An 8,839-nucleotide genomic window follows, 5' to 3' on the forward strand; every position below is an offset into this window, starting at 1 on the left:
CATTTATTTAGTACTTCAAGGTATCATTTCGTTTGAGTTGCCAATATAAATTTGATTGAGCAAAAAATGTACATTAGAATAATACTTGTTTATATTTTTCAGGCGCTTTTAGCTGCTCGAAATTTTGGTGGTTGTTTTTGCTCGTACATTTGGAGCACTTGCGTGAGTATCTAAATGCATAACAATCTTGGCACATCGTCTACAACAATCTCATGCACATGTTAATGAGCATTGTTGAAATCGTGGTTTATGTGCTTTACAGAGCTTAATAGATACTTTTGAGGCTTTCATATTTTTAAAAGCTTGGCGTATCAAGGTTTAATTAATGCTTCTAAGCTTCGCAATTTGTTGCATCTGTATAAATAATTCTCAGCAAGTAAGCATTGCCCTCCCCTTGTGGATATGTTTCAAGTTTTTGTGATGCGGGGATGAGAAGTGCGGTCTTTCAGGGCATAGTAGGGAACACTCACTGGTTCAACCCACTGTATTGGTAACTAGATATTTGACGTAAAAAGAAGATTAACTTACCAAGTTATTAAAAGCTGGAGTTGAATCTTCTGAACTTAAAAGAAAAGCCAAGCAGCAGATTACTTATCTAAATATCCAGCATTGTACTATTATAGTTGTGGTAGAGATAGATGCATGAGACTTCAGATATTTCACTGGAGTGTATGAATACAGAAATATATGTAAACATTGGTTTATGTTCATTATGCTATGGGATTATCTATCACAATCTATATAATAGATGATTTTCTTCACCTGTGGTTGTAGGCAAGTTTTACCCAATTACATTGAAGTATTTATCTTTAAACAGTGGTTGTCTCTTCTATCTTATAAGTTGCCTCCCTTACATAAATCACAAGAAGGATTAGATTTAGTGTAATAGTAGACGTACGATTCATAATAAACTGCAAACTTTACAGTTTCATCTCCTCATAAGATTAGCAACTGCTACCGGGTGCATGCTACTATACAGAATTAGTGAAGCAAAAGTTGACAAAATTATTGAGGCTGGTAAGCCATCCCTTAAGTGCTCAAATTTTCATTTGAGCTTCCGTGTCTCGAGATTAATATCATAATTTTCTTATGCTTTCTCGCCATATGTTCTCAGCGGTTGTGTTATTATTCGGATTTAGGTGTTAGATATGTATACATATTTAAATTGTGAGGTATGTATGTGAATGTTCCTGTCAGCTTCAAAGCTTGTTCCTTTGGGATTCACAAGTGCTAGCCAGCTTCATGCGCAAAACCTTGAAATCATTCAAATCACATCTGGGTTGAAAGAACTCGATACAGAGAGCCTACAAACAATTGTATTTTGTTTTTTATGAGCATTTACCCATCAAAGCGAAGCAAAAGGAAAACCTAAAATTTCACAGAAATTTAATGAAACCATTCATACAAAAACCTCATACAAACAACAGCTATAAACCAAAAGTTCCTGATTGTTTTCGCTGGTTAAATATTTCACATATAGAAGACACAAGAAGCAAAAGAACAAGTTCAATTTTGATATATAGAACACAGTAAGAATTTCAATGAGGCAATAAACTAACAATACTAAGTTCTTGTCTTTTCTCCAACTCGTTGCCTATAATTTGGGTTTGCTCAACAACTAAAGGATTATTTTCTTTGCTCTTTCCTTCTTCTATCAAAAGAAAAGTATGTTCAGAATTCTTAAGTCTTTAAAATGTTGCTTTGATAGGTAAATGCAATTTTGGCATAGATGGAACTCAGTTTTTGTTTCTTTTTGCACAGCTGTTGAATGGTCTGTATATTACAGCTGGGATCTTTGCTTTTCTCAAGTAATGATCACGGTGCAGGTTGGAATAACATTTGTCTCGGTCTTTATCTGCTGCGTGAATTTGGTCCTTTAGAAAGTGTGATAGTATCTGCATTTAATAGATATCTTTGCATCACCTTCGATTGTATCTGATGTGTTTCGATGCGGTTTAATAGGCTTTGCATCAAGCTCTTATGAGGCAAGATGAGTTGTTGGCATACATTGATTTTCAACAAGAGGCTAAATTCCGGGTTTGTTGAAGCTTCATTTATATGTTTGTCATTTTACTCTTCATTTGATGGTTGTAATATTGCTTATTGCATATTTATTTTATTTTTTTTTGCAGAAGAGGAAGTTCTGCTTTTGATCTCTGATTATTTATTGAGAGAAAAGGATTCTTACAGATGATGATGAAAGACGCTTTAGAAGGAGATGGAAGAGATAGTGAAGGAGACAGCTTTCTCTATTTTATTTCACTCACTTATTGTAAAGCAGAAAAAGATACTCAAGAAAAGAGATTTTCTCATGCCAATCTTCCAAAAACGTTAAATATTACGTTTTGACCACCTACTTAAAATTTTTATTTCGACCACCAAAACTTTCTTTCTTTTTGAAAGTTGAGAGGTCAATCCATTATATTTAAAGTTTTTGGTGGTTGAAATGAAAATTTTAAATTTGGATGTGTAATACCTTGTATTTGAAGTTTTGGATGTTTTATATGTAAAAACTCACAAAAAAAAAAATTGGTTTGAAACGGTAAAGATATATAATTTATTTTTTTTATTTTGTTTCTTGGGATGAATTGAGAGGATATAACAAATGTAGATGAATCTGATTATTTCCGAGTGTTTCTGCTTCATTTTTTATTTATTTCATGCTAAAATTTGAAACTTGTATTTTTCAGACATATGTGATTTTTTTAAAAATTGTGATTTATTTCATGTTGAAAATTGGCAAAGAGCCCTAGATTGCTGAGAAGTACTCACTGTTAAGTGAGTTGTGTATCTGAAGTTTTATTCTGTTTCTGTTTTGAAAGAAATTTTTGCATCTGAAGTATCAAATATGTGGCTATCATAGTTCTGTTTTAAACAGCTTTACTAAACAGAGGCAGAATGATCATTTTTCCAGAAACAGCTGTCCCACAGCTGTTATTGCACAGCTGTCACAAACAATCATTCAGCTTCCCCGCAGCAGCTTCCCGGGGTAGCATAGTTGCAGCTGCGTCAAACAGACCCTATGTCATTACGAACAATCTTTTATAAGATATGTTTGTAAATGGCTAAGGTCAAACATAAAGATTTATCTCCTAAAAATATGACAATATTTTTAAGAAAATTTTTTGTCAGTCTCATTCCTTCGATAAAAAATAAAAAAAATACTTCCTTGAGATAACTTAACCATTTGCCCCAATTTATATTTTTGTAAATATGATTTACTCAAGCTATAACTTAAATCCATGCAGATTTAATCTTCACCATTCACATGTCAAGTAAAATTAGAATTTCTTGAACTTGATCAAAATAAACTTTGATTTAGAAATATATTTTGAAATCCTTTTGAGAAGACCTTGAAATTTAAGATAGTTTTCTTTAGAGATACGAAAAATAAAGAGTAAAGAAAGAAAAAAATTAAACAAAAAAATGAAGAGAAAAAGATGTTATCAAAAGGGAAAAAAATGGTTGACCAATAAATGATACATGTCTCTAAAGATAGATGACAATAAAGACAAAGTTGTAAGGAAGATAATAGCTTGAATATAAGTTATTCATACTCGAGAGATTATCCGATTTAACATATCGCTCTAAATTTTCCATCTTCAAACCATTTTTACAAAGTTGGAAGTTAAAAACATATCACCACACAATATTTTGAATGAATCCCCCAAAATTGAGGTTTGGCATTCTACTCAATTCTTTTAAAATTTTGAACATAATCTCAAAATTCAAAAGTGAGCTTTCTCAAATCCTTCCTATCTTCTTAATAAAAATATGTCAACATGTGAGCTAAAATCAATCCATTTAATGAGAGAATAAATTCTTGGACCCTCCTTTTAATTTCACTTTAAAAAGAAAATGAAGCCAATAAACTCATAAAGGTCAACTTTGAAGTTTGTGAAAATCTGTCACAAAAGTTTAGACTAGATGTAGGACTACCTCTAAAGTGGCAGTCCCTAAGCTCAAAGTACAACCTGATGTATCAAAACACGAAAAAGACTCTGATGTTTATGTTAGAGATCGAACAAAATATTCTCATTTGAGGATAGGTTAATTTGATGTTAGAGAATAAGAAATATATAGTGAGTCGCCACTGCAACGTCCTTCGATGAGGAGAATCTCGCCAACTGGTAGGATGCAAACAGTGAAGGAACGATGCTTATCCTCGATCTACTAGAGGAAGTTCAGACCATTGCAACAGTTTGGCAGGTACATACAAAGATAATAAATGCTCGATATTACAACAAGAATGTTTGAGAAAAAACATTCACACCCGATGATCTAATTCTAAAGAAAGTTGGTCCAGCCTAAGGGGGTCAATCAGTCGACAAACTTGATAGACTTGGACCGGTTTGTTCATCACGATCAACAGGTTGCTCCAAGACCTTACAAACTAAAAAACGTACACTGGGAAAAAGATCCACCGAACGTGAAGTGGAGACAATCTTAGAAAAAATTTCCTTTGAAAGAAACTACATTGTATCCATGTTTGAGAAAAATAATTTTACGACTAATAATTGTGAATTTACTTCATATGAACTTTTGCTTATTTGTCGTACACTTGCAAAACAAAACTAATTGTGCTATTACAAACCCAGATTTAAAATAATGCTCGAGGAACTGAAAGATCGATGGACCTCACATTGAAACAAGACTCGGGGAACTACAGTACTCAAGAAAGATGACCAAAAGAAGAATTTTGACACTCGGTTGCAAAGAAAGAAAAGCAAAAGAAGCATTCTGATGCTCAATCTCAATGAAAGACGGCCAAAAGAAGCTTGAAGCATTCTGATGCTCAATCTCAATGAAAGACGGCTAAAAGAAGCTTTCCGGCTCTCGGTCGCATAAGCCTCAAACTTGAAATTTTTCTGTCCTGAGCAAATTGTCAGAGATGGTTATCTACGTCGTAGCGACAAAGCTATGCGAAGAGAACCAATACACAACCCTGAAAAGTATGATTGACAACCCCTTATGAGGCGTAGTTCAACCAAACAATTTTTTTTGGTCCAATCAAATAAAACTTATGTTCGCTTAAGAGTTGAAACCCAAAGCAAGCCTACTTAAGTAACACCTGAATGGCTCACAAAAATCCTAAATGGCCGGCAGCAACACTGCGATGTTCGACTGGCCCACAAGAACAAATCTAACCTTTTAACTTTCATCAAATAAAGGCCTCGAATAAATTAAAGTATCACAAACAAAGTCAGTTCAATTAGACAAAAGATCGTGGGTAAAAACAACTAAAAGATCATAATTCATTCATGTAATCGTTTGTTTCAAAACTATCATGTGTATCATTTTGAGTACATGTAAAATAAGGAGAGAAAAGAAAACGTAAGTCTAGGGGTCATTAGTTCGAGTGTTAAGACTATCCTCTAATCACCACATGTCGCTCTCAGGCTCGCCTTGGTGTTTAGATGTCTAAGGAGCATCAAAGAGCTTCAAAGACTTACATTTTCTTTTCTCTCAATTATCCCACTGACAAATGGTTCGACTGCTATTCTTTGGCTCTCTTCTATGTGCTCGACCTAAGTGTCAAAAAACTCCTCAGCTGTCTTCATAGTGGACATCTGCTCCAACAGTTTATCATTTTCCTCTTGGATAGCAGATACCCACTCAAACAGTCTCTCCAGCTCCACCTTCACATTTTTCAGCTCTACCTCCACCTCAACGCCCTCATTATTGCCAACTCCTCCGGCTCCCAATATTCTCTGATTCTCGCCTCAGACTTTGCAGTTCTCTCCCTCATGGCCAAGTAAAGCGAGGTCATGTGATGTGTCGACACATAACCAAGCAGTTGAAAACAGTCGACTAAATGGCATAACTCAACAGAGCAGTAATTGCCCAAGTGCTTCTCAAGTCTGGCTGACGATAAGATGTTTGCAATAGTGGTTGCACACTGGACTGACTTGAAATTCAAGAGGAACCAGTCCCTCATAATATTTAATAACCTGAAGTTGGAATCAGAATTCATGAAGACCTTTGGTTGCTTTTGTAAGGGAATCCACCAATCCTTACCACTCTTCTTATTATATAGAGGTGAATGGAGAAAAGAGTCGGAGTCAAAAGCTACAACGTTGCCCTTCTTTCAACTAACTTAGAGCCCCCATCCAAAATTTCCCCCAAATTTTCCTCCTCATCTGGTTCAGTCGGCGTGGATGGAGATTTAAGAGATTGACGGCTTGCCTCACCTTTATCATATAGAGGAATGTAACCCGAAGTTGACAGTCGGGAAACCTCCTGTGTGGAAGGACGCTGTGAAGACTCCCTAGTCCCCGATTGAAAGATAGGAGTTGGCTCGTCTTGCTGCTAACTCCTTGAATCATCTAAATTCACTAGTGCAGGTTTTCATTTGGTTAATATTAACTCCTGCAGCTTTACTCTAAATAAAGACTGAAGTTTTGGAGACAGAATTTATTGAATCAGATCTTGGAACTGCGTCTTCCGTCGGTTCACGAGACAGAATTTATTGAATCAGATCTTGGAACTGCGCCTTCCGTCGGTTCACCTTAATCAGATCTTGGAACTGCGTCTTCCGTCGGTTCACCTTCTGTTTCCTCGTCCATTTCTTTCGGAGGAGAGTCACCTGGTCTCTTTCTTTTCCTTAGCTCCTTTTAAAGTCGAGCAACCTTATCTAGTTGCCCCTTTTCTACTGTCTAATCAGAAGTGGCCCATAGGTCGGGAGTCATGGGACCCTAGTTGCTCAGGTTCAGCACATGATAGACGATTAAGGGGTCGGTGTACTGAACAACCGACAAATGCCTTCTCAGGACGGCCGATTCAAGAAAGCTCGGGTTCAGCACATGATAGACGGTTAAGGGGTCGATGTACTGAACAATCGACAGTTGCCCTTTCAGGCTGGCCGATTCAAGACACCCCCACCCCCATCCCCATCCCCTCCCACTCTCGAACTAAACATATGAGGAGAATACCTGCAAGCCATGGAGCTCTAAGAGAAACCAACTAAAGGATGGAACAAGTAAAAAAACAAAAATACTCACTGCGTTTCCACTTAACCCTATATATAAAGTATACGAGGAAATTGAAATGTCTCACATCCATACAACAATCTTCATAATACACATTAAATCAATATAAAATTCGATAATACACAATGATTAAAATTTTTAAAATTCGATAAAAATGAAACTTTTATTTATGACTAGAAGTATTTTACAGCCAAATTATCGACTACCTCAGCCAGCACTAAACCCTGACTCGCCAGACTATGCATGCCCTCCAATTTATACTTCTCTATCATCTCTTCCTCCGCTCGCACACAAGTCATCAAGCTGGCCGCGTGAACATCCAAATCGCTTTGAAGAGTTGCCACTTCAGTCCGGAGGGTCGCCATTTCTGCATAAAGGACTGTCAATTCTTCCTTTATATCCGATATGGCGGTCTGTTTGAAGCCTCGCTGCTCGGGCGAAGGAGTCCACAGATTTGTCCATACAATGGGCCATCAACTCATGAGAGACTCGCCGACCATCTGTCTCCCTCTCGATGTCAGTAAAGGTTGGCGGATTCTCAGATGCCACTTTCACAGGGGTAGGAGCAGAAGTTCAATGGGCGCCTATGGAGCGGGATGTTGCTCAACCTTTGAGTGTCGGGAATCGATGATTTGCATGGTCTCATCTGCAACATCAAAATAGACGTCATTAGAACGAATGAATAAATCAAACACAAGAATATTTGATATATTGAATAGTCTCTCCATCTCCTAAGTATGGAGACTCTCCTCAGCAAGCAGCGGAACATCACCTTGGATAAGCCTCGCCAGCCTAAGGTGGATACATTTAACCTTACGGCGATAGAATTTGTGCGGCCACCTCAATCCCCTCCTATTCTTGGGGCGGCAGTTGAGTCGGTCATTGGCGAAACGAACCAGCAGCTAAGACAGGAGAATCAGTGATATGCACTCCCATCTCTAGAAGTGGCAGTGAGTCAAGATATTCTGCAACTTCCTCTACACTTTATTCTTTGTTATTGAATGTTTCACCATTTTGGTGCCCTTCGGACTAGCCTCCTCTACTGACATTTTCCTCGACTGGCCTTTTTAAACCAACCAGTCAATCACCGTCCTCCGGCCTTTTTTCGATCGGCTAACTCTCCGAAGTTTTTTTTTTCTTTTAGAGAAGAAAGGAGCTCTCCATATTCTTCTTATCACGCCCTGAAGGGCGGATCCTAAAAGTTGGAAGCTCAAAGGGCCTCATCAGCGCTTCTTCGCTCGTAGGTTTTTTTCCCACTCGGCATCCTCGTCCTCTACTGAAGTCGATTGAAAGACAAGAACTTCGAAAATGATAAAGGTAAGAGTGAATCACATCCTATTTATAGGGATTATTGGCACGAAAATCTAAGGAGTAAATTTGCTGGAAGTGTTTATAATGCGATAAATAAATAATTGCAATTGCAGTTGTCACTATTTAATCAGGAAAAAGCTTGTAAGGTTGAAAATGCTATTATTTTTGCAACTGTAATTATTTTTGTAATTTACAAGTGAGAGAATAATTGCAATTGGGAAAACTAATGGAAGTGTTTATAATGCAATGGCTCGTACATGATTAATAATGTCCCTATTTAATCAGGAACAAGCTTGTAATTTACTATACACTCCCTATTATCTTTAAATAGGGGTCATTCTTTCAGAAAAGACTGTTGAATATGTTCAAAGAGAATTAATATTATTTGTTGTTTACTCTCATCTCTCACTCCCCCTCTCTATTCCCCCTTATTCCTCTCATCTGACTAATGCTTTATCCCGTAGGAGTGACCCAAATGACATTTTAAAATTCAACAATGTGTGTGTGTGTGTCTATATATATATATATATATATATATA

General features: G+C 36.9%; 1 protein-coding gene across 3 annotated transcripts in view; it reads right to left on the minus strand.

Annotated features, from left to right (window-relative positions):
- Positions 1-963: 963 nt before the first annotated feature.
- LOC110027841 (tRNA (guanine(37)-N1)-methyltransferase 1) overlaps positions 964-8,839 on the minus strand; it is a 75,935-nt gene continuing 68,059 nt past the window's right edge. Inside the window, exon 13 of one of the 3 annotated variants that reach the window (XM_020729444.1) lies at positions 964-1,304. The gene's annotated coding sequence lies outside the window, so the exon portion shown is untranslated. Of the gene's footprint in view, positions 1,305-1,694; positions 1,896-7,540; positions 7,636-8,839 lie in introns of those variants that run through there. The other 2 variants (XM_020729446.1, XM_020729445.1) reach the window with 2 other exon arrangements.

The sequence above is a fragment of the Phalaenopsis equestris genome, unplaced genomic scaffold (assembly GCF_001263595.1).
Source record: "Phalaenopsis equestris unplaced genomic scaffold, ASM126359v1 Scaffold000453, whole genome shotgun sequence".
Lineage (NCBI taxonomy): Eukaryota > Viridiplantae > Streptophyta > Magnoliopsida > Asparagales > Orchidaceae > Phalaenopsis > Phalaenopsis equestris.